This window comes from Malus sylvestris, chromosome 3 (genome assembly GCF_916048215.2).
Source record: "Malus sylvestris chromosome 3, drMalSylv7.2, whole genome shotgun sequence".
NCBI lineage: Eukaryota > Viridiplantae > Streptophyta > Magnoliopsida > Rosales > Rosaceae > Malus > Malus sylvestris.
Genome location: NC_062262.1, coordinates 13219926 through 13242436, shown reverse-complemented (window position 1 = coordinate 13242436; position 22511 = coordinate 13219926). Strand labels below are relative to the sequence as shown.

Genomic DNA, 22511 nt, shown 5'->3' with positions numbered 1-22511 from the left:
CTTTCTTCGGGATCAAGGAATTCTACATGAGACTACTTGTCCTCATACCCCACAACAAAATGGGGTTGCTGAAAGAAATAACCTTCATATCCTGGAAACTGCCCGTGCCTTGCTCATTGGTGCATCTGTACCTAAACAGTTCTAGCCTGAAGCTGTCACCTATGCCGTGTATGTGATTAACCGTATGCCACCCCGGCTTGTGGATTTTCGTACACCTCTCCAAGTATTGACAGAGTTTGTTCCAGTAGTGTCAACTAATACTTTTTCTCCTCGTGTATTTGGGTGTGTAGCCTATGTTCACATTCACAAGATTCATTGTAGTAAGCTCGATCCATATGCTCACCGATGTGTTTTTCTGGGATTTGCTCCTCAGGGTATAAGTGCTACCACCCTGAAACTCGTCATATGTATGTAATTATGGATGTTACCTTTTCTGAATCCGAGTTCTTTTATGCTTCGACTCCATCACCTTCCGATCACCCGGGGGAGAATATGAGTGGTGATCTTGGGTGGTTGGAAATATGTAGCTCAAGGGGAGTATTTATTGACAAAACAAGCTGTGAAAGCTCTCGGCAAGACATTGCTGAGAATGGAGACAATGTATCTCAACAAGACACTGCCGAGAATGTGAGTATCATTCAGCCAAGTAGCACTGAATCAATTGAGTCTTCTCTACAATATGCTACCGAGTGTGATGCAGAGTGTTAGCAGGGGGTTGCCGAACCAGTTTCACCGCTCCAGCAACCATTAGCTGCCGAACACGCAACCCCCTCTCTCTCAAGCTCAATAGTGCCACCCAATATGTCTTATCTGAATATTCCTGAGGTAAGTACAACTGATGCTTATGTAACTAATCCAGATAATGTTATGAGTACATATAAGTTGCCGCCAAGGCAAAATCGTGGTGTTCCTCTCGACAGGTTTTCTCCTGAAGGAAAAGTGAAGTATCCAATAGCTAATTATGTGTCATGCTCAAACCTTGCACCAGAACTTCAAGCCTGGGTAAACAATATGGAAGCAATCCAACCACCAACCCGAGTTGAGGAGGCTTTGAAGGATCCTAAATGGGCTGCTGCGATGGATGAGGAAATGATGGCACTACATAAGAATGATACATGGGAGGTAACTGAGCTACCTAAAGGGAAGAAACCAATTGGGTGTAGATGGGTCTTTACGATCAAATACAAGGCAAACGGATCGGTAGACAGGTATAAAGCAAGGTTAGTAGCAAAAGGCTATACTAAAACTTATGGTGTTGATTATCAAAAGACATTTTCTCCAGTAGCGAAGATGAATACAATACGAGTTTTGATTTCTTTAGCTGCATATTTGAATTGGCCACTAAAACAGTATGATGTGAAAAATGCTTTTCTTCATGGGCACTTGGAAGAAGAGGTATATATGGATTTTCCTCTGGGGTACGATGCTGGAGGGAAAACCGAAGTATGTAGGTTGCGAAAGTCACTCTATGGACTTAAGCAATCGCCTCGTGCGTGGTTTGGTAGATTTACCCAAGTGATGAGGCGGATTGGGTATTATCAAAATCACTCGGATCATACAATATTTGTGAAACGGGGAAGTGGTAAAGTGACAGCCTTAATTATTTATGTGGATGACATGATAATAACAGGTGATGGTTCGGAAGAGATGATGAAGCTAGAACAAAACCTTGCCACCGAGTTCGAGATGAAGAATTTGGGAGATTTGAAATATTTTCTTGGCGTGGAAGTTGCTCTGTCATCTAGAGGTATTTTCTTGTCTCAACGTAAATATGTTCTGGATTTTTTTGAAGGAAATAGGGATGCTTGGGTGTAAACCCGTTGATACTCCCCTTGTGGAGAAACATTACTTGGGAATTTATCCTAATCAAGAACCAGTGGATAAAGACAAATATCAGAGACTAGTAGGAAGACTAATTTATTTAGCTCATACCCGTCCGGATATAGCCTATGCAGTAAGTGTGGTAAGTCATTTTATGCACTTGCCAAGTGTGGATCATTTGGCAGATGTTATGCGGATTTTAGCTTATTTGAAGTCGGCTCCAGGAAAAGGAATTTCGTATAAAAATTCTGGTCATCTGAGGATTGAAGGATTTACTGATGCTGATTGGGCAAGTGATGTAACTGATAGACGCTATACTTCTGGATACTTTACGTTTGTTGGGGGAAATCTAGTTACATGGAGGAGCAAGAAGCAAAACGTGGTGTTAAGATCATTAGCTAAGGCCGAATTTAGAGGTATGGCACATGGAATATGTGAAGTCCTTTGGTTACGTAAGTTACTTGATGGTCTAGGTTTCAAAGCAAAGGAGGCGACAAATTTGTATTGTGATAATAAATCCGCACGGAAGATTGCAGAGAATCTAGTACAACATGACAGAACAAAGCATGTGGAGGGTGATCGTCATTTTATTAAGGAGAAGCTGGAGAAGAAAATTGTTTCGATATCGTTTGTGAACTCGGAAGAACAACTTGTGGATATCCTCACTCATGCCGTGTGTAGTAGATCTTTTGGTAACTCACTTGTCAAGTTGGGTATGTGTGATATCTATGCTCCAACTTGAGGGGGAGTGTTAACGTGAGTGTGGTATTAAAAAGGGTATGTAAATATATTGTAACTATTAAAATCCTTTTTAGGAAGGATAGTTGTGTGTTCTTTATTGTTTCCTTATAGAACAAGGATTGTATCTTGTATATATTGTCTATTTTGCAATACAATGAATGTGTGGCCATAAAATTCTATTAAGACTTCTTTCGAAAGAATTTCAACACCTGCCCAAACAACAGCACAACTGAGCAAGGATCCTTGATTCGTCACACCAAACGGCACTCTTATTTAGCTTGCAGATGATTGGGAAATAGCCTTATTGACAGCCTCGGCATACGTCCTATGCTGATAGGTGAGGGTTGATTCAAGCAAGTCCCAGAGAGAGGTCTTTGGATTCCAACCTGTCATAGATAGCCCCATTACGTTGTCAGAACGCCGTTAAGTCACACGGGTCAAGCAGATTAAAGACGAGGTAAATGAAAGATAGATACCAAGCTGCTTGTTGATAATAGTCATGTCAGGAATTCTCTTGTCACTATCTATCCCACTCCATAGAATTCTTGAGAGCTAACATCAATCGTGGGTGTCTCCAGTTTTGGTTCGCCACTTGCTTTCGCATAAACCTGTAATGTCGAGGGGACCATCAATGCTTGTATCCATATCAGTTTAATGAAATACCTCTACTTCAACTTAATTAACTAAATAGAAGATGGTATCAAAGAGAATTCTTCACCTCAGTCATCATTTCACCAAGCTGCCTAACGGTTACTTCATTGTTAGGGTTGCCTACATTGAAGATGTGACCATTGGCCCTAGCAGGATTTTCCTAAGGAAAACGGATCACTGAGCAACAACTTTTGCATACTAAATATTAATTTGAGCAAAAGAGATTTGTATTTTTCACTTACGATCATCAACATAACAGCTTCAATAGCAAAAGTTCTCTGAGATTGGCCGCCATCTACGAGCTTGAGATGCTCATGGAGAAGAAGATTCTATAACAGATGAAAGCAGAGCACGATCACAACACAAATATTGAAATACCAAATAAATAAGGAATGCTACAACCATTATTTGACATACATTACTGAAGCATGCAAGAACTTTTGGAACACCCTCACTTGGGCCGTCGATGCTAGGAATGAAATCTATCCTAGGTCCAATCCAGTTAAAGGGTCTCACAATGGTAAATTCAAGACCATTTTCCGCACCCTCAGCTGTAAACAAGAAGAAACTGGGTCAGAATCAGAAACCTATATTACAAATGCCAATTTATGAACCACTACATAAACGTAGAACAAAGAGATGACTAACCATAGATCAGCCTCTCGATCAATTGCTTTGCACATGCATAGGACCATCTCTACTTCTCAATAGATCCAAAAATGCAAGGGGATTCATCTTCTTTAAGCACATAATAAGCAGGATCATATGAAAACATAGCACGCAAGAAGTAAGGTTTCTCGTTACCAAAATCAACAAACTTCATTGCAACTTATTACATTGATCAGTGACTCAATCTGAAGAAACCACATTACACAATGAAAACATAGAAATGCCTCGTATCCGAAGAAAAACTTATGAGCTAAAAGGAAGAGAAGGTTTATGGTTAAAACTGTTAAATAATGTTCTAGATCTACAATTTGCATACTCTAATTAGTATTAGATCCCATACTAAGCAGCCTATGGTCAGGGTCCATGGTCAGTTCACCTTGGTGAGCAAGTTCGTCCATATATTTTGTGTAGTCATTCTTGGAAGAACTCCCTTTTTTCTTTGCCGCCTTTTTACCTTGAGGCCTTAGGGACGGACGAGTCGGCTCCGGCACTGCTTCACGCGTCCATTCCCGCTCTTCAAATGTGTCGCATTCCTGTTGGTCTGGGTTTACTTCTAGCGAACTGTGTAGAGGGAGGTTGTGCTTGACAACTTCTAGACCGGTTGGCATAAGTTTGTATATGGAACAATCTTTGACAACATTCCAACATTCCCATCTGTTGAATGATTCATTTTTTTTTATCACATTGTACCAAGCTTGTGCTTGAAGTGTCTATAAAATGTGGGATTAGACAATATTATAAAATGCGGGGTGTAATACAAATAAATAAATAAAAATATTGATGCAGGTGTAATACAAATAAATAAATAAAAATATTGTCATCTGACCCGCTAAACTTCTGCCACTACTCAGATTAGTGCCAGCATGAGAGATGGCGTTTTTCCAACTAGTAATCAATTTGTTGAGTTTTTTTCCAACGACCTTGAAGACCTTGATTACTTCTTGTGTCTTTTCCAAGCCTCTTGCAAAACGCTGTAGTAATTCTACTCCAAAGTTCTCGCAACTGCATCTCATTACTCGTAATCGGGTCATGAGTAATTTGAACCCTGTATTCACACAACGTAACATCTTCGATGACCGTCCAAGTAGCCATATTTTTTCACACAAAAGTATATGAAAGCTTTGGTACAAAGTGTTGAAAATATTGAAATGTGGTGTAAGGTGAAAGATGATGGTTATGTATTTATAGAAAAAAAAATTTTGTTTTATTTTTTCTGTATTTTAAAACAATTTTTAATAATTTTTATTAAGTTAATTAATCTAGACTTTGAAAAAGATTGAAATCCAACAACCCAAAATTGGACACGTGGTCAACGGTAAGAATTATGACTTTTCTGTTTTTTTTAAATGTTTTTTTGCCAAAAATCTTGGACCGTTAATGTCATATCCCGGCCCAGGCCCCTACCAGATCCTGGGCTCGACTCCACCTTAGCACGATATTGTCCGCTTTGGGCCTCGACCATGCCCTCACGGTTTTGTTTCTAGGAACTCATACGAGAACTTCCCAGTGGGTCACCCATCATGGGATTGCTCTTGCGCGAACTCGCTTAACTTTGGAGTTCCAATGGAACCCTAAGCCAATGAGCTTGAGACCAAATCTTCTGCACCCAAAATGGGTGTGGCCTCTCTGTGGCCCCAATGAATGTCTGACTCCTATTAAATATCTTAATTTTTCTTAATTTTGTTGTCATGAATTTAATAGGTGTCAAACATTCATTGGGGCCACAGAGAAGCCACACCTATTTTGGGTGTAGAAGATTTGGTCTCAATGAGCTCCAAAAAAACCTCGTGCTAGGTAGAGATGGGAATATACATATAAGGCTTACAGGATTCACTCCCATGGGCGATGTGGGATGTAACAATCCACCCCCCTTAGGGGCCCGACGTCCTCGTCGACACATCCCCGGCCAGGGATTGACTTTGATACCAAATTGTCACATCTCGACCCAAGCCCCCACCACATCCCGGGCACGACTCCACCTTAGCATGATATTGTCTGCTTTGGGCCCCGACCACGCCCTCACGGTGTTGTTTATGGGAACTCACACGAGAACTTCCCAGTGGGTGACCCATCATGGGATTGCTCTCGCGTGAACTCGCTTAACTTTGGAGTTCCGATGGAACCCGAAGCCAGTGAGCTCCCAAAAGGCCTTGTGCTAGGTAGAGATGGAAATATACATATAAGGCTTACAGGATCCACTCCCTTGGGCGATGTGGGATGTAACAGCTGATCTAGGAATCGAACAGCCCAAATTTTGCCACTTCACTAGCCGTTGGGTTTGAAATTCAAATTTTTTTTACCGTTGGAAATCTAATGGTTCAGAAAACTAGGCGTTGGAAATCCAACAGCCATAGACACGCCACGTGGCCCATGTCCTGCACCCTTTTAGTGAGCCTGCAATGCGGGGCCTGCCATATCTCGGTTGTTGGAAACTCACGCCCACTCAAGCGTGTTTCCCACGCGCCTGTAGCAAAAAAACATATCAAGCCTTTGCTGACACCATGCTGTCATCATCATGACGTCAAATAGGCTGGTTCCTCACGCAGTCCATTTTGAACCGGCCTACGAACTGGGGTGGACTTTGGGCCGGCCTATATTGTGGGGTGGAATGGGTTTTTTATGTGCCAGCCTCCAAATGAGGGGTGAAGTTGCTCTTATGCCCTCAATTTTTTTCTTTTATGTATTAAGAGTTATAATTGTAATTTCATTGGTTTTGGTTGACCAAATGAGTTATATTAATATGTAGTTTGAATACCCTCCAACCAAAAAGCAAATTGCACACGTCGCGTGCGCTAGGGCATAATTAGTATAACAAATGTATCAGCAAATCCTAGTTGAAGGAATAAATGATTTATGTAATAGGGCTTTCACATGAAAAGATACGCTTATTGATTAAGCAATGCGACTCTAAGAAACAGAGGTGGAGCGACAGTCACACCTCCCTCTCTCTCTAAATGCAAGGTTAATTTCATGACATTGTAGGAGATTTTTAATTAAAAAAAAACAATAGATGCGGCCCTCCTCCCAATTTAAGTAGATGCATATGAATTTCTTTCGTTCTTAATATTGGCACTCAAATTTTGCCTCCATCCCTGCTAGTAAGAGTGGCATTGGTTCGCATTGAAACATATGTTGTTTCACTATGCAAACATTGTACAATGAAGGCTTTTTAGCTAAAATAGTTCATGAGATTGTCATAACTCCTCACTTTGGTCCCTGAGATTGTCCACCTTCAATTATTTTGGTCATTCTGTGAATCTCCGTTAAATTAAAGAAACCCATGTTCAAGGGGAATGGTTGATTTGACAAAAATGCCCTCAATTTAACAGAGATTGCTCACAGAATAACCAAAATGATTCATGGTGGACAATCTCAGGGACTACTTCTATCGATTTTAAATCTCATGGACTAAAGTGAAGAGTTATGCAAATCTTAGGGACCATTTTGGATAAAAAAAATACCTAAAATTAATGTATAATAAGGTGCAACCTTTGAATAAAATTGTTATACCTTTTACAAGGCTTACAACAACCATTCAACAAGGGGTTCTTTTTTCTTTTTCTTTTTTTTTTGAGTAAAAGACTACTTTATTACCAACAACATAATTACATAAGAAAAAGCCCAAATACAACAGACACGCAAACAAAAATATGGACCTCTATACCTAAGAGCGCAAAACAAAATTTTGAGCCTAATACATAAAAAACAACAAAGCAAACCCTAGTAGCTTCCTCCCAACTTTACCGCTGGATATTTGCTTGATAACCAACTGAAACAAACGTCCCCAACACAAACCTGAAATCAAGCTAAAAAAGCCCTAAAACTGGGTGAAACCTGAGTTAACACAAAACCACAAACAGAGCCCCAAACACTGCCACCGAGCACCATAATAGTAGCTGCCACAAATCGAAGGAAGCCAGCGGGAAGAAGCAGCCCACTAGCAACAATGCCAACAAAGGAAAACCCAACGAAGGAGGTGGTGTGAACACCCAAGCGAGAACTCTACACACCTTCTGGGTGAAATGCGAAAAACCACGGTAAAAAGAAGTAGAAGGTGAACTAAATTGTAGAGTCGATGATGCAGGATGGAGCCGATTGGGATAGAGAGTGAAAGGAAAGGGAAACATAAGAAAACAGGAGGAAAATGTGGTCGATAGAAGGTGGAAGGAAAGGCTAAAAAAGAGAAAAAGAAAAAAGGAAAAGGAAAAGGAAAAAAAGAGGAAAAGGGTGGGAGGAAATTGGACGAAATGAAGGAAACAAGTATCAGGAAGTTAAAGGAAGGAAGTAGGGGAAAAAATTTGAAGGAAGGTGAAATGCAGGGGAAACGGGAAAACGGGAAGAAGGGGCTAAAAATAGAAAGGTCAGAGGGGTACAGAGGGTTGGAGGAAAGTGGTGAACATGATAGGTAAAGCCAGAAGATGAAGGAGAATGAAAGGAAAGAAAGAAAGAGAAAGGAGAAGAAAAAGAATGTCACCGATCCTAGCCATAGCTAAGGTCAGCGGCTACAAAATGAATGGAATTCGGAAAAATGGTACCCTTTAGTTGTCTATAAGACCAACTCCAACCCTTGGAGTAAGTCCTAAAATTTACCATCTATTCCCCCTCCCTTCCTTCCAACCCTTGGGCCAATTTAGGGTTATTGGTTATAAGCTAAAATTGGGCCAAATACCGGCCAGAAAAGTGGGTTGGGTTAGTGGTGTGCCCCACATGTGAGAGTGGAAAACCGGATGTGAAACCTATAAGACATATATAAACACATGTGTGTCTTAGTACCACTAATCACAAGTTAACCAATTGAATTATCAGAAACCAAGAACAAGATATGAACCTAGACTAATCATGCTCATGAAAATAAAAATATTGAAACTCGCATAATAACTGACATGCAGAACCAGAGATCGAAGATGATGCCACTCTTTGAACAAATTAACCTTCTCCTTTTTAACAAAGCACAAGTATTCTCCAAACAATAAGTATTCAGAATAATATGAGCAAGCATTTGCAAGAGCAATGGCTAAGTATATATGTATAGCAGTGTTCCAAGTATTCTCCTATTAGAATTTTTATGGAACTCAAATAACTAAACCATATCACAATATGAATAAACTAGACTCATGATACTGAGTCAAATCCCATATAGAATTGGTATACCTCAATTTCTCATAATTCTACAACAAATAGGATTTCCAAAAGCGTATCAACATGATTTTTCCATACAAAGATTTAGACAATCTAGCTCTAAATGTTTGTCTCATACTCATACTCTTACAAAACCCAGTCACCCAGGCCCAATGCGCGCATGCACTGGTACACACTAGCAGCAGAACAAGCGGGACCCCACCCACGTGTCGGAAGTAATTATGAGCCTAACGACTCTTTTTTCTGATCCTACGACCACAATTTAAATGGTTGTTGGTTGATCCAACGGTCCACGTTCAAACATTTTTTCATATATTATAATTTTATTTGAATATGATGATTGAGATCGACTATGATCAAATCTAACGGTTGGAAAAAATCTAACAGTCCAAATTTAAATCCAGCAGCTAAAATAATTTAAAAAAAATATTTAACTCAAAATTCATACAAAAACTCTATATTTACCTGTGTATTTGTTGAAACATCCACGTAATACTCACTTTTCTCTTACAATTCTTCATTTTTTTTTTCTTTTTACCATCTTCAAAAACCATTTCTTCCCATTTCCAAATTTTTCAAGATGGCAAAAGATCATATCAAAGGTTGTGATTGGTCATTTGAGGAAGATGTTGCTTTGTGCTTGGCATGAGTTTCTATTAGCGAAGATTGTGCCGTTGGCACGAATTAAAATAAAAAGGTTTTGTGGGCTAAAATTGTTGATAAGATCAATGAAAACTCGAATGCCAGCCGAAGGGAAGTTTGTAATGTTTACAATTGGTGGAAGGTTATCAACAAATCATGCACTTTGTGGAAAGGAAGCTTGGAGAGAGCCATGATTGACATGGCTAGTGGAAGGAGCGCCATAGAAGTGGTGAGTTTCTTTGTTGATATTTTATTTGTCATGTACATAATCTTGTTTTGCAACTAATTGTATATATGTATTCCTTGCATAAAGTGACAAAGCAATGGCAATTTATAAGACAAGAACTACGCCAAAAAATCAAGCTTCTAAGTTGCATCATGCTTGGGACGTCCTCAAGGATTGTCTGAGGTGGGGAACTGATGCAGACCAATAATGGGAAAAATTATTTGGTAGTGAATCTGCAAGCACAAATGATGTCAATGAGTATGTCGATTCGATGACTGATGAGCGCATATTTTATCATTTATTGTACTCCGAAAACTACAATTTCTTAGATGCAATTTTTGATTTAAATGAAAGAAATGACATGTTTTGATGTTTTTAAGATTAGATTAATGATATGGAAAATTATGCTATGTTTCTATGATTTTCATGTTAGTCTGGTGGTGTCTAATTATGTTTGGTAAAATGGTGTTTAGACGACTATTTGTATTTACCATTTATTAGTCTACTTTGACTTACCTAGTTGGGTCCCCCTGTAGACTCATTTCCTATTATTCAATTTTTAAGCAGGTTCCTTATTGCACACTAAAAGGATGACCATCACGTGACCGCTTCAACAAAACAAATTCTTTTATCCTTATATTTGCACCGACAGAAGAAAGGGTTGTTTTTCTCTCCCAATTTCCAGGAGCAAGTCGGCGCACTGCAGCTTATCAAAATTGAAGGGGGATGAAAATCCATATTTTTATTCCACTCTCCAGTTTGTTGGTTTGCGGTGGAAGCATGAATTGGGCATTTTTGATCTTTAATTCTCATCAATTGCAATGGAGATTTGGGTACTTTCAAATTTGGTTGATATATCACTTTGGAGATGAAATTTCTAGCTGGAATCTAGCACGGTAGAAAATGACAATATGGAGGCCTCGCTGTAGCAAGTAGACCAACTTGAGTGTGATTTAGGCGTTCTAGTCTTTCAAGCTTTGATCAAGGTGTCTAAATACACGAAGTGTCTGGCAAGGAGTTAAAAGGTTTCTTCCGTTTCTTTTCTTCTAATGTTTTCAATAAATGGGCTTTTAAGCCGTCGTCGGTTACGAAAAAGGGAAGTGAAAACAGAAGAGCAAAAAGAAGAAAATGAGAACTTATCATTTAAAAAAAAAAAAAGGAAAAAAGGCATACGAGAGGTGCGGCAAAGCAAGGGTTTTTTTTTTTTTTAGGCTTTTTCTAAACTAAATTTTCTTCTTATTACTTATGGATTCAATACCAATTTCGATTATGTTTGGGAATTAATTTCATTTTGCTAGGGCTACGATGTAGCCTAACCATGATTGCTTAATTTCATTAGTTTAATTATTTATGAATTTTCATTCACTTTGAGTATCATTTTGCTATGCTTATGAGCTTAATTATAATCTTGGTGATTAGCCACCACTTTTGTTTGAGTTGAGTGTATTTGATGCGAGTTAACACAGATACCATGTTGTTAATTTGGTTTTAGCGTCTTGCAAATGGTACCATGAATTCCTTGATGTAAATGCCATACACTAGTTTTCATGCGGTCTCTTAAGTAGTTCTCAAATCGTTACTGAACTCGTGTGTGTTTAGTAATCTAGATGCCATAGATTGTTAGCACATATGAGTATACATAGTAATCTAGATGCCATGGATACTATATGAATTAGAGGAACTAGACGGTCAATTTGGATGATTACTCATTAAAATTAACTATAGGAATTGTGTTGGATTGGTTATGGTGAATCAGATGCTCTAGTGTCTTTCGCAATTGATTTATAATTTGATTTCTTTGTTGTTCTTGTCATTTATTTAAGCTCATTTGATTTTTGTTTACATTTACAATTTCAAAGTTCTTTCTCAAATCATCAATTTTCCATTTCAATTCAAGTGCAATACAAATTAAGTTAGATAGTTAGAATTATTTCAATCTTAGTTGGAATGATCTTGTGCTTGCTTACTATACTACTTAACGATTTGTACACTTGTGAGCATTAAAATTTGGACTTAATTGGGTTGATTTCGGTTAATCTAATTTTGGCAACAAGTTTTTGGTGCCGTCGACGAAGATTGAGTTGGTTCTTTTTCTAACTTATTTTTATTGTGATTTGTGTGATTTTAATTTTTGTTTTCGTTTTCTTTTGCTTTCAGGTACGTTTTGAAGTTCATGTACAGTCGCCGTTCTCGAAGTTTAGAGCTTATACCATTTGATTCGGAGATCGAAACGACTTTCCATCACTTACGAAGAGAGCAAACTAAGCAAGAATTGACTGACGAAATGGCTCTTCCTAATCCGAATGAGAACTGAACGTTGATGAAGTATTCTGCTCCTACTGTGACAACCTCACCATCAAGCATAGTTCGACCGAAAGTTGTTGCCAACAACTTCAAATTGAAGCCGTCTTTCATTCAAATGGTGCCATCATTTTATGGCTTGACTACTGAAGATCCTAACTTGCATATCAATGAGTTCCTCAAGATATGTGACACTCTCAAGATTCATCATGTTCCAAGTGTTACGCATGTTCCCATTTTCCCTGAAAGATAAGGCGAAGAATTGGCTCCATTCACTTCCACCAAATTCGATAACTACTTGGAATGATTTGGCCAACAAATTTTTGCAGAAATTTTTCCCTCCTTCCAAGATTGAAAAGCTAAGGAACTATATAATGACTTTTGCTCAATTCCAAGGCGAGCCTTTCTATGAGAGTTGGGAGAGATTTAGAGACTTGTTACTAAAATGTGCACATCATGGTTTGTCGGAATGGTTGCAGCTTTAGTCTTTCTATCAAGGTTTGAGCGCTGACAACAAGTGAATGATAGATGCTGCCAGTAGGGGTGCTATAATGACTAAAACTGTTGACGAGGCATCTACACTTTTTAATACCTTGGCTGCCAATTCTCAAAACTAGGGTGGAGAAAAAGAACAACCAAAGAAAGCTGGCGTACATGAGATTGATGCATTTACAACTATGGCTGCCCAAATTTCTAACTTAAATAAGAAATTTGATTCTTTAATGTCTTCTAATCAGTCAAAAATGGTTTCTAATATGTGTGAAATTTGTGCAGGTCCACATTCAAGTGTAGAGTGTCCCATGAGCAGTTCTTTTCCAGAGTTTGTTCAAGAACAAGCCAATCAAGTGAACAACTTCAATCGCCAACAGTTTGATCCATATTCAAACAAATATAATCCTGGTTGGCGTCATCATCCAAATTTTGCTTGGAAGAACAATCAACAAAATCATGTGAACCCACCTTTACCATTCCAGAACAATGAAGCCAACAAAAATTCCATGGAAGATATGATGGCTCAGTTGGCTCAAACTACCAACACTCTTGCTCAAAACACCAACAATTTCATGCAAGCAACTCAAACTTCTCTACAAAATCAACAAGCATCCATACGTAAGCTAGAGGAGTAAGTTGGTCAAATTGCCAATGCGATGGTTGAGAGAGAGAAGGGCAAATTTCCAAGTCAAACTGTGATCAATCCTAAAAACCAAGAGCAAATCAAGGCCATCACACTCCCGAGTGGGAAAATTGTAGAGAAAAAGAGTGAAGGAAAAGTGGACCCGATTGAAAAGTTAGTAACTGGCATCACTGAACCGCAAGAGGAAGAGTGAGTACACGAGAAAAAAATTTCTCCACCTATTCCGTATCCTCAATGGTTACAAAAGGCTAAGAAAGATCAACACTTTTCTAATATATTTGATTTGTTTAAAAAAGTGAATATTAACATTCCTTTGCTTGATGCATTGAAACAAATCCCGAGCTATGCAAAGTTTTTTAAGGACATATGCACCAAGAAGAGGAGATTGTTGAACATGAGACGGTGATGTTATCTGAAGAATGTAGTGCAGTGCTACAAAAGAAATTGCCACCTAAGTTGAAAGATCCAGGGAGTTTCACTATTCCTTGCACGATTGGAAATACTTATTTTGAAAAATCTTTGTGCTATTTGGGTGCAAGTATTAATCTAATACCTTTCTCTGTCTTTAAACAATTAGGTTTGGGAGAGATGAAGCCAACATCGATTTGTTTGCAACTTGCGGATCGGTCTGTCACATACCCAAGAGGAATTATTGAAGATGTGTTGGTTCGGGTTGACAAGTTAATTCTCCCTGTAGATTTTGTGGTTCTTGATATGGAAGAAGATCGTGAAATCTCGATAATCCTAGGCAGGCCATTCTTGGCCACTGCGGATACTGTAATTGAAGTTCGAAAAGGCCTAGTCACATTGAGAGTACAAGGAGACCATGTGGTGTTTAAAGTTTTTGAAGCTATTAAGTGTTCGAATGAGGCGGAGTGTTTTGAAGTAGATTTTCTGAACAAGGAGGTGAATGTGGATGTCAATTCTAATGCCATTAATTATGCACCCCTTCTCACTGATCTTGCTTAAATCGTTTTGTAGTCTGGCTGAAGACTATAAATTTAGCACTTTTGGGAGGCAACCCAAATTTTCTTTTCCTTTATTTTTCCTTTGTTTCCTTTTATTTTCTGTCATTTTATTTAGTTTTGAATTTTGTTTCTCTCTTGCTCGGCTACTGATCATTTCCTTATACCCTTTGTTTTTGTAGGTTCATGTTGCTGCCATCCAACCCAAGTTATAACTCTGAAACATCGAAGTTTGGGGGTGGTGATTTCTTTGGAAATTGCATTTACGAGTTAGAACACAATGGCTATCATATGGTGCATAAAATAGGGAAGTGTCTTACTCCCAATACTTTTCCTCGTTCATGTCATTTTCTTTGCCTTATTTCATATGTTGAAAGACATTAGGGACAATGTCTAGTTTGAGTTGGGGGGTGAGAATAAAGAAAGAAAAAAAAAGGGTAAATTTTCAAATCTTTCAACAAGAATTGGATTGCGTTGTCTTTATGTTGCTTTGCCAATTTTGAGTTAATTTGTTTTATAATTTTAGTTTTCTTTGTTCTTAGTGCTTAAAAAAAAAAAACTAAAAATTTGAAAATTTGAAAGAAAAAAAAAATCAGAAAATTTGAATATTCAAAAACATTTTCCTATTTTCTTTATTGTTTTGAATTAGTTTTTTGTTAGTTTCCCGACCCAATGAAATGATTGGTTGCATTAGTAACATGGTGATCGAGAAAGTAGTAAGCATGTTTTAGGTGAATTTCCTTATTCTCTTGTTAGTTTGTACATGTCTAATCATCCTTGAAACACAAATGCACATAGCCTTGTTGATGTGAAACTAGAGCATGATTTAACACTTCATTTGTAAATTTAGTGACCAAATGTGAACCTTGTGAGCTTTTGAGCCTAATATGATTGAACTACCATGCATCAATCGCGTTTATTCTCGTGTGTATGATCTCATTTTTACATGAATCTCTAGAACTTGCTTTATACTTCTTGATTTATTCATCAATTCATGTAATAACTTGGAAATGATATAGGCCATTCTTGGATCGTTTGAGCCTTTCTAGCCAACCCTTGTTATTATTTTCCCTAGTTAGCCCCCTTGAGCCTTAAAATAAGCCTTTTCTTTGTTAGCCACATCTCCCTACCATGCTCCAATATTGGAGTTGAGCCCTTATGCATATATCTATCCTTTATAATTTTGAGAAAGTATTACCGAGGTTGTGCTAGCTATTGGGGTTTTGTTTGTATAGAAAAATGGATGGAGAGTGCGTTACATTGAAATGTGAAAATGAGGGGCATTGTAGCTTTGTAGAATTTTCATTCATTCATTCAAAAAATAAATAAAAAAATAAGAGAGAAGAATAAAATTCTGCAAGAAGCTCATTACTTTTTGTGTCGGTAGTATGGGTTTCATTCATTTATGTAAAGATTGAAAAAAATTTGGAGTGCTATGGTGTTGCAATGTGTTATGTACAAGCATACTTGTATTCTTAATGTTCATTGTTATCATATGTAGAAACCTTGAGTATGGGATTGCATATGTTGGAGGGATAGCTTGTGATGCAAAGTTCATATTTTCCAGTCGAAATTGAGATTGGGTGGTACTGTTTTTGGCTTGCTCTAATGTATACTTTCTCAAAAAATTTGAATTCCATATCCATTCTTTTAAATAGCCAATAACCCTTAGCCCCATTACAACCTGACACAACACCTTTTGATCCAAGGAATTACTTGAAATTGATACAAGTTAGGTTGATAAGCAAGCATATGGCGTCATGTTTTAATGAGATCATTAGAGTGAAATACATAACCTAGAAATATGTCTAAATGAGTGTATGCTATGTGAGAATGTCATTTGTTTGCATATGGTGATTTTAAGAAGCTTAGAATTGCATTGGCATGTCTATTACACACCACACTTCAAGGATGATTGAAAGGTTTTTGCTAAGAATTGGAATGTGGTTGATTCACTTGCTTTGTGCTTATTACGGACTTGATTACGATGCATCTTGCAAAAGATTCGATGAGGATCACCTAGGGGAAGCTAACATTTTTCATGTATATACTTGTTCTTATGTTTTCTTCTTTTGCTCGAGGACTAGCAAAATTAAAGTTTGGGGGTATTTGATGAGCGCATATTTTATCATTTATTGTACTCCGAAAACTACAATTTCTTAGATGCAATTATCGATTTAAATGAAAGAAATGACATGTTTTGGTGTTTTTAAGATTAGATTAATGATATGGAAAATTATGCTATGTTTCTATGATTTTCATGTTAGTCTGGTGGTGTCTAATTATGTTTGGTAAAATGGTGTTTAGACGACTATTTGTATTTACCATTTATTAGTCTACTTTGACTTATCCCAGTTGGGTCCCCCTGTAGACTTATTTCCTATTATTCAATTTTTAAGCAGGTTCTTTATTGCACACTAAAAGGATGACCATCACGTGACCGCTTCAACAAAACAAATGCTTTTATCCTCATATTTGCACTGACAGAAGAAAGGGTTGTTTTTCTCTCCCAATTTCCAGGAGCAAGCCGGGTAGCTTATCAAAATATTGAAGAGGGATGAAAATCCATATTTCTATTCCACTCTCCAGTTTGTTGGTTTGTGGTGGAAGCATGAATTGGGCATTTTTGATCTTTAATTCTCATCAATTGCAATGGAGATTTGGGTACTTTCCAATTTGGTTGATATATCACTTTGGAGATGAAATTTCCAGCTGGAATCTAGCAGGGTAGAAAAGGACAATATGGAGGCCTCGTTGTAGCAAGTAGACCAACTTGAGTGTGATTTAGGCGTTCTAGTCTTTCAAGCTTTGATCAAGGTGTCTAAACACACGAAGTGTCTGGCAAGGAGTTAAAAGGTTTCTTCTATTTCTTTTCTTCTAATGTTTTCAATAAATGGGCTTTTAAGCCGTCGTCGGTTACGAAAAAGGGAAGTGAAAACAGAAGAGCAAAAAGAAGAAAATGAGAACTGATCAATTTTTTTTTTTTTAAAAAGCAGAAAAAAGGAAAAAAGGCATACGAGAGGTGCGGCAAAGCAGGGGATTTTTTTTCAAGCTTTTTCTAAACTAAATTTTCTTCTTATTTCTTATGGATTCAGTACTAATTTCGATTATGTTTGGGAACTAATTTCATTTTGCTAGGGCTACGATGTAGCCCAACCATGATTGCTTAATTTCATCAGTTTAATTATTTATGAATTTTCATTCACTTTGAGTATCATTTTGCTGTGCTTATGAGCCTAATTTTAATCTTGGTGATTGGCCACCACTTTGGTTTGAGTTGAGTGTATTTGATGTGAGTTAACACAGATGCCATGTTGTTAATTCGGTTTTAGCGTCTTGCAAATGGTACCATGAATTCCTTGATGTAGAAGCCATACACTAGTTTTCATGCGGTCGCTTAAGTAGTTCTCCAATCGTTAATGAACTCGTGTGTATTTAGTAATCTAGATGCCATAGATTGTTAGCACATATGGGTATACATAGTAATCTAGACGCCATGGATACTATATGAATTAGAGGAACTAGACGGTCAATTTGGATGATTACTCATTAATAATTAACTATAAGAATTGAGTTGGATTGGTTATGGTGAATCGGATGCTCTAGTGTCTTTCGCAATTGATTTATAATTTGATTTCTTTGTTGTTCTTGTCATTTATTTAAGCTCATTTGATTTTTGTTTACATTTACAATTTCAAAGTTCTTTCTCAAATCATCAATTTTTCCATTTCAATTCAAGTGCAATACAAATTAAGTTAGATAATTAGAATTATTTCAATCTTAGTTGGAACGATCTTGTGCTTGCCTACTATACTACTTAACAATTCGTACACTTGTGAGCATTAAAATTTGGACTTAATTGGGTTGATTACTGTTAATCTAATTTTGGCAAGAGTGACCCCAACTTCTTTTTTTACAAGGCGCCCGGGAAGAGATAAGCAAAAGGAAGCAAAGAGAAAAGGGAAGATGCAAGATCCGGTTAGCACAACCATTTCTACCGGATTTGCAAAATTAGCCGAAAGCCATAACTCTCAGGAGGAAGAATGTTATAACCCGTCCCTAATTTTCTATGTAAATTCTCCCCAAGTGTGTAAATTGACATTATTGCCCTTGTTGGCAAAGTGACGTGGATGTGATTATGCAGCTTTAAATTATTTTCTCGCTATTGTAATTAAATTGTACTTGTCGTTACGAGTGCATGTTAAATTATTCAGTATTGGAAACACTGTTTTGGATAGATTTCGTCTGATTTCGTTTGTACGAAACCCTATCTCTTTTCTTCTTTAAAATCGGCCACTTTTTCCAGTTTTCGATGAAACCAGACGACGGTCGGCGGCAACCAGCGAGGCTCACTAGAGAAGACAAGGGAATATTCCATCAAAGGTAACGGAACATTCTTAATGGCTGTTAAGGTCTGGCTGCACATATGGCCATGGGCTAGGCGGTGCGTAGCGGCGCGTCCAGCCTCTGATTGACCTTTTGTCAATTTGTGTAGGTCCGTGACGTCGAGTAGATCATTTTCGTATATTTAAACCCTAGGTTTGAGCAAACTATGGGGGATTTATTTAATTTTCCGTATATGTGTTATTAACCTAATTAAATTAGTAATTTCACACATAGGGGAGACTTATCCCGAGGACGTACGTGGACAAGCAAGGCTAGGCGGCTACGATCCTTCAACATACCAATGAGTGGGCATTTTTTTCCGTATATATGTATAAACTTTATAGTTTCCACAAATATTTTGAAATTGATTTATGCATTTCATGCCATGATTTATTAATTTTAGAAATACAATTATATGTTTGAGTTTTACATTTCATCATGGCATATTCATATGCATTTTTACCTGCTCATGAACGTTGTACTGTTATGAAATGCTCAAATAAGTATGGGATGCGTAGCTAAGTCCAGGTAAGGTTATTGTTGAATGAAAAGGTTGAATCATTATGGCATGTTTTATCATATAGTCTACTCATCATTACTACACCTTAGGTGATAGTGCTCAACCCAGGCCATGCTAGCCTTCACATGATCGTTCACATCAACATTGCACAGCCTGTGGTACAGACTGTATTAGGCAGTTTTGACTCGTATGTGACAGCAATAGCACTAGCATTCACATGATCGTAGCACTAGAGCGTTTATTATTACACCTAGCATGTCATACATGTCACATTAGGTGACTCCGACTCGTGTGTTAGCATAGACTGATGATCGATAGATGCAGTTGTACAAGTCACATTAGGTGACTCCGACTGACATGTTAGTATGGATTTTGAGCATATGATCATAATTACATCGTTGTTGAGATATTTTGCTGCGGCATACTTCAAGATTTATTGTTGGCATGCATTTGATTTCATATTTATACGTAGTATAATTAATTTCTGGAAACTATACATGTTTTACAACGAGGGATTAGTATGTTAAAAAAAAATTGGTTTTATAAATCTTTATTTTTGTGCCCACTCACCCTTCTGTTTTTCGCCCCTCCAGGTCCTAGTTAGTTGACCTACTCTGTGGCACACAAGGATCACCCAACGATTCTGACATATTTCTACTTTAATGTAGGAACTATTTCCAATTGTGTATTAAGTGCATTTGCTAGTTCAATTGCACTATTTGTTATCTATGCTCTGACATTGTGTCTTTTGGGTTTAACCACTTCCGCGCACTATTTTTAGTAATTTAATTAAGTTTTAGTTCGGTTTTAATTTATCCACATTTTCAAATAACTTGCACTTTTGGTTACTTCACCTTCAGGCGACGGCCAGCACGCCTCAACTCCGGTCAGGGTGTGTCAAAGAAGCGGCCCAAATGCACTTGGCCTTTATGAAGGAAGGGGAAGGGGAGCATGGAAGGTTCGAATGTGATTTGATGAGGGAGGACCTCAACAAATACACTCAAGATAGGAAGAAGTTCTTACGTGATAAGCAAAAGGAAATTTTGTGAAGGCATGCCACAAGGAGTATATTTCAAGATGATGATTCACCTCAAGGCTATATCCCACATCCACCACGAAGTCCACCAAAAAATCCAACACCAAGTCAAGGTGGTGAATATTATTATTAATTATCATTTGTATTAAGTTTATGTAGTTTATTAATTATCTTTTGTACTAAGTTTATACGTTTTATTAATTATCATTTGTATTCATGGTTTCATGTGTTTTGTGTTTATACATTTTTATCATGTGTTTCATATTCTTCCATAGTGTTTCATGAGTTTCATGTGTCAGTTTAGTTTTTTTCAATATTCATCGGAATTTAAATATTTTTAGGTTAAAATGTTCATAAAATTAATTTAGGATAGTCTTAATTTAAAAAATAATAATAATTAGCGTAAATTCATTCTTTAACAATCTAGAGCTAAAATTTTAAGCCACAAGGGTTGGAGAAAAAAATTATTTCTGAATTAAAACCTAAATTTTCTGAATTAAAAAATTTAAGTTTTAACCCAAGGATTAGAGATGGTCTAAATAGCATTCAAACCTATTTCATTCATCCAATTCACTTGTACAAGAGACTAAGAAAATAAATCTTCTTATGTGATCCGGAATTTGACAACAGCATCATTGAGATCCTATTACCTGTAAGTATGTCAAATTTTTAGTTGCATCGAATGACCGCATACTTATTTAGCATCTTGTTATCTTGTTGGCTTTTGTCACATCCAAAGTTCAGCAAGTTTTGAAACTCGACTACCATTAAACCGATGATAAACATCAGAAATTAAAATAGAAGCAAAAACCCTAATCACCATATGAAACAACAGTAAGCCCCATCTACAAGACAACAAGCTGCAAGTTCCCATTCGGATAGTTTAATAACAAAAGATAGATTAACAATAGTAAAGGCATAATCTCATATGTTTAACGGTTCAAGAGAAGTTCCTACTTATTGCGCAAGCCTCTGAAATAGCCTTTAGGATCACGCTCAAACCCTTCCCTCTCTATGATTTTATCTTTTCCAGGAGCTTTCATCATTTTCTTCTTTTCCTCACCAGCTGATGAAACAAGTTCAGATAAACCCCAAGCCAGTACACCAATTCCTGCAGCAGCACCAGCAGCAATTGCACCTAAGTTGTACGAAGGGTTCCTGTCATTTCCCCCGTCTGAGCTCTCCGAACTTTGTCCCGATCCCATTTTGCAACCTGAGAGCATGTACAAACGGTAAGGCCTATTTAATTTCTGGAGGCACTTTGAAATACTCTTTTTTATACATTTTGTTATTTGATAGCCTAACAGCTCGAAAAACGAAAATACTACGTACAAATCTTCAGCAAAACCCTACGGAAAAATGAACACCAATGAACAACTCAAAATGGTGCAAAGATAACAAGAAACTAAAAGAAAAAATTAGAGAGAAAGGAACACAGATTAATCACAAAGGAAAGAAGAAAGGTGAATTTGTTTGACACCATAAATTCGCCATGGCCCTGCGTGAAGGGGTCGGGCATTTACATGAACATGAATTCAGAGATTGCGAGCATACCACTATTATTTTCCACTAATATACGGTGTGTGTGATAAATACTTGCGCTATTTAACTTCTAACCTTTGTGATGATCGGATTGTTCTTAGTTGAGATTGATGAATTAAAAAGGTGAGATGGCTTTGTTTTCTTTGAACTTGTGTTCTGAGTGGCTGCCTCTGCTTCTCTTATATAGGGAACTAAGGAGCTGCTAGCAATTTTCCACTTGCAATGTTAATGAGTTGCAATATATTGATTAACTAACGAGTTTTGCATGGGTGTGCTATCCACACACCTCTTTTTACTTTTTCCACACCTCTTGTTAATTTTTGTCCTTTGATCTTCTTCAATTCATCCGATCCAACGGCCGAAAATTAAAAGGATGTGAGAGAAGTAAAAAGGGTATGTGGATATCACATCCCTTTTGCATAAAGCCACTTTCAAACAAAAGGAAAACTATTTCCCCTTTTCTTTTTTGCCAAAGCAAGTCTACTTATTCTATCGTTTCTAGTTAAAAAAGAAAAAGAAAAAAAGCAAGTCCAGTTGAGGTGATTTTTTTAAAGGAATCCTATGAAAAGGGTAAAGCTATTTCCCCTTTCCTTTATTGCTAAGGTAAGTCTACTTACTCTATCGTTTCTTGTTTGGAAAAAAAAAAAAAAAAGCAAAAAAGCAAGTCCAGTTGAGGTGATTTTTTTAAAGGAATCCTATGAAAAGGGTAATTTTCAATGTATTATCTTTAAGTAGGA

General features: G+C 37.4%; 3 long non-coding RNA genes and 1 pseudogene across 3 annotated transcripts; 2 read left to right on the top strand and 2 right to left on the bottom strand.

Moving 5' to 3' along the window:
- Positions 1-2827: 2827 nt before the first annotated feature.
- LOC126616992 (UDP-D-apiose/UDP-D-xylose synthase 1-like) lies at positions 2828-4974 on the bottom strand (annotated as a pseudogene).
- A 5550-nt stretch (positions 4975-10524) lies between these two features.
- On the top strand, positions 10525-12461 carry LOC126614580 (uncharacterized). The gene is made up of 2 exons (XR_007620442.1): positions 10525-10914; positions 12047-12461. It is a non-coding gene; the product is annotated as an uncharacterized LOC126614580 (long non-coding RNA).
- Positions 12462-16816: 4355 nt separating this feature from the next.
- LOC126614579 (uncharacterized) lies at positions 16817-18525 on the top strand. The gene is made up of 2 exons (XR_007620441.1): positions 16817-17146; positions 18211-18525. It is a non-coding gene; the product is annotated as an uncharacterized LOC126614579 (long non-coding RNA).
- A 2455-nt stretch (positions 18526-20980) lies between these two features.
- On the bottom strand, positions 20981-22068 carry LOC126614573 (uncharacterized). The gene is made up of 2 exons (XR_007620435.1): positions 21850-22068; positions 20981-21445 (listed from the first exon to the last, which is right to left on the bottom strand). It is a non-coding gene; the product is annotated as an uncharacterized LOC126614573 (long non-coding RNA).
- Between the last annotated feature and the right edge of the window lie 443 nt (positions 22069-22511).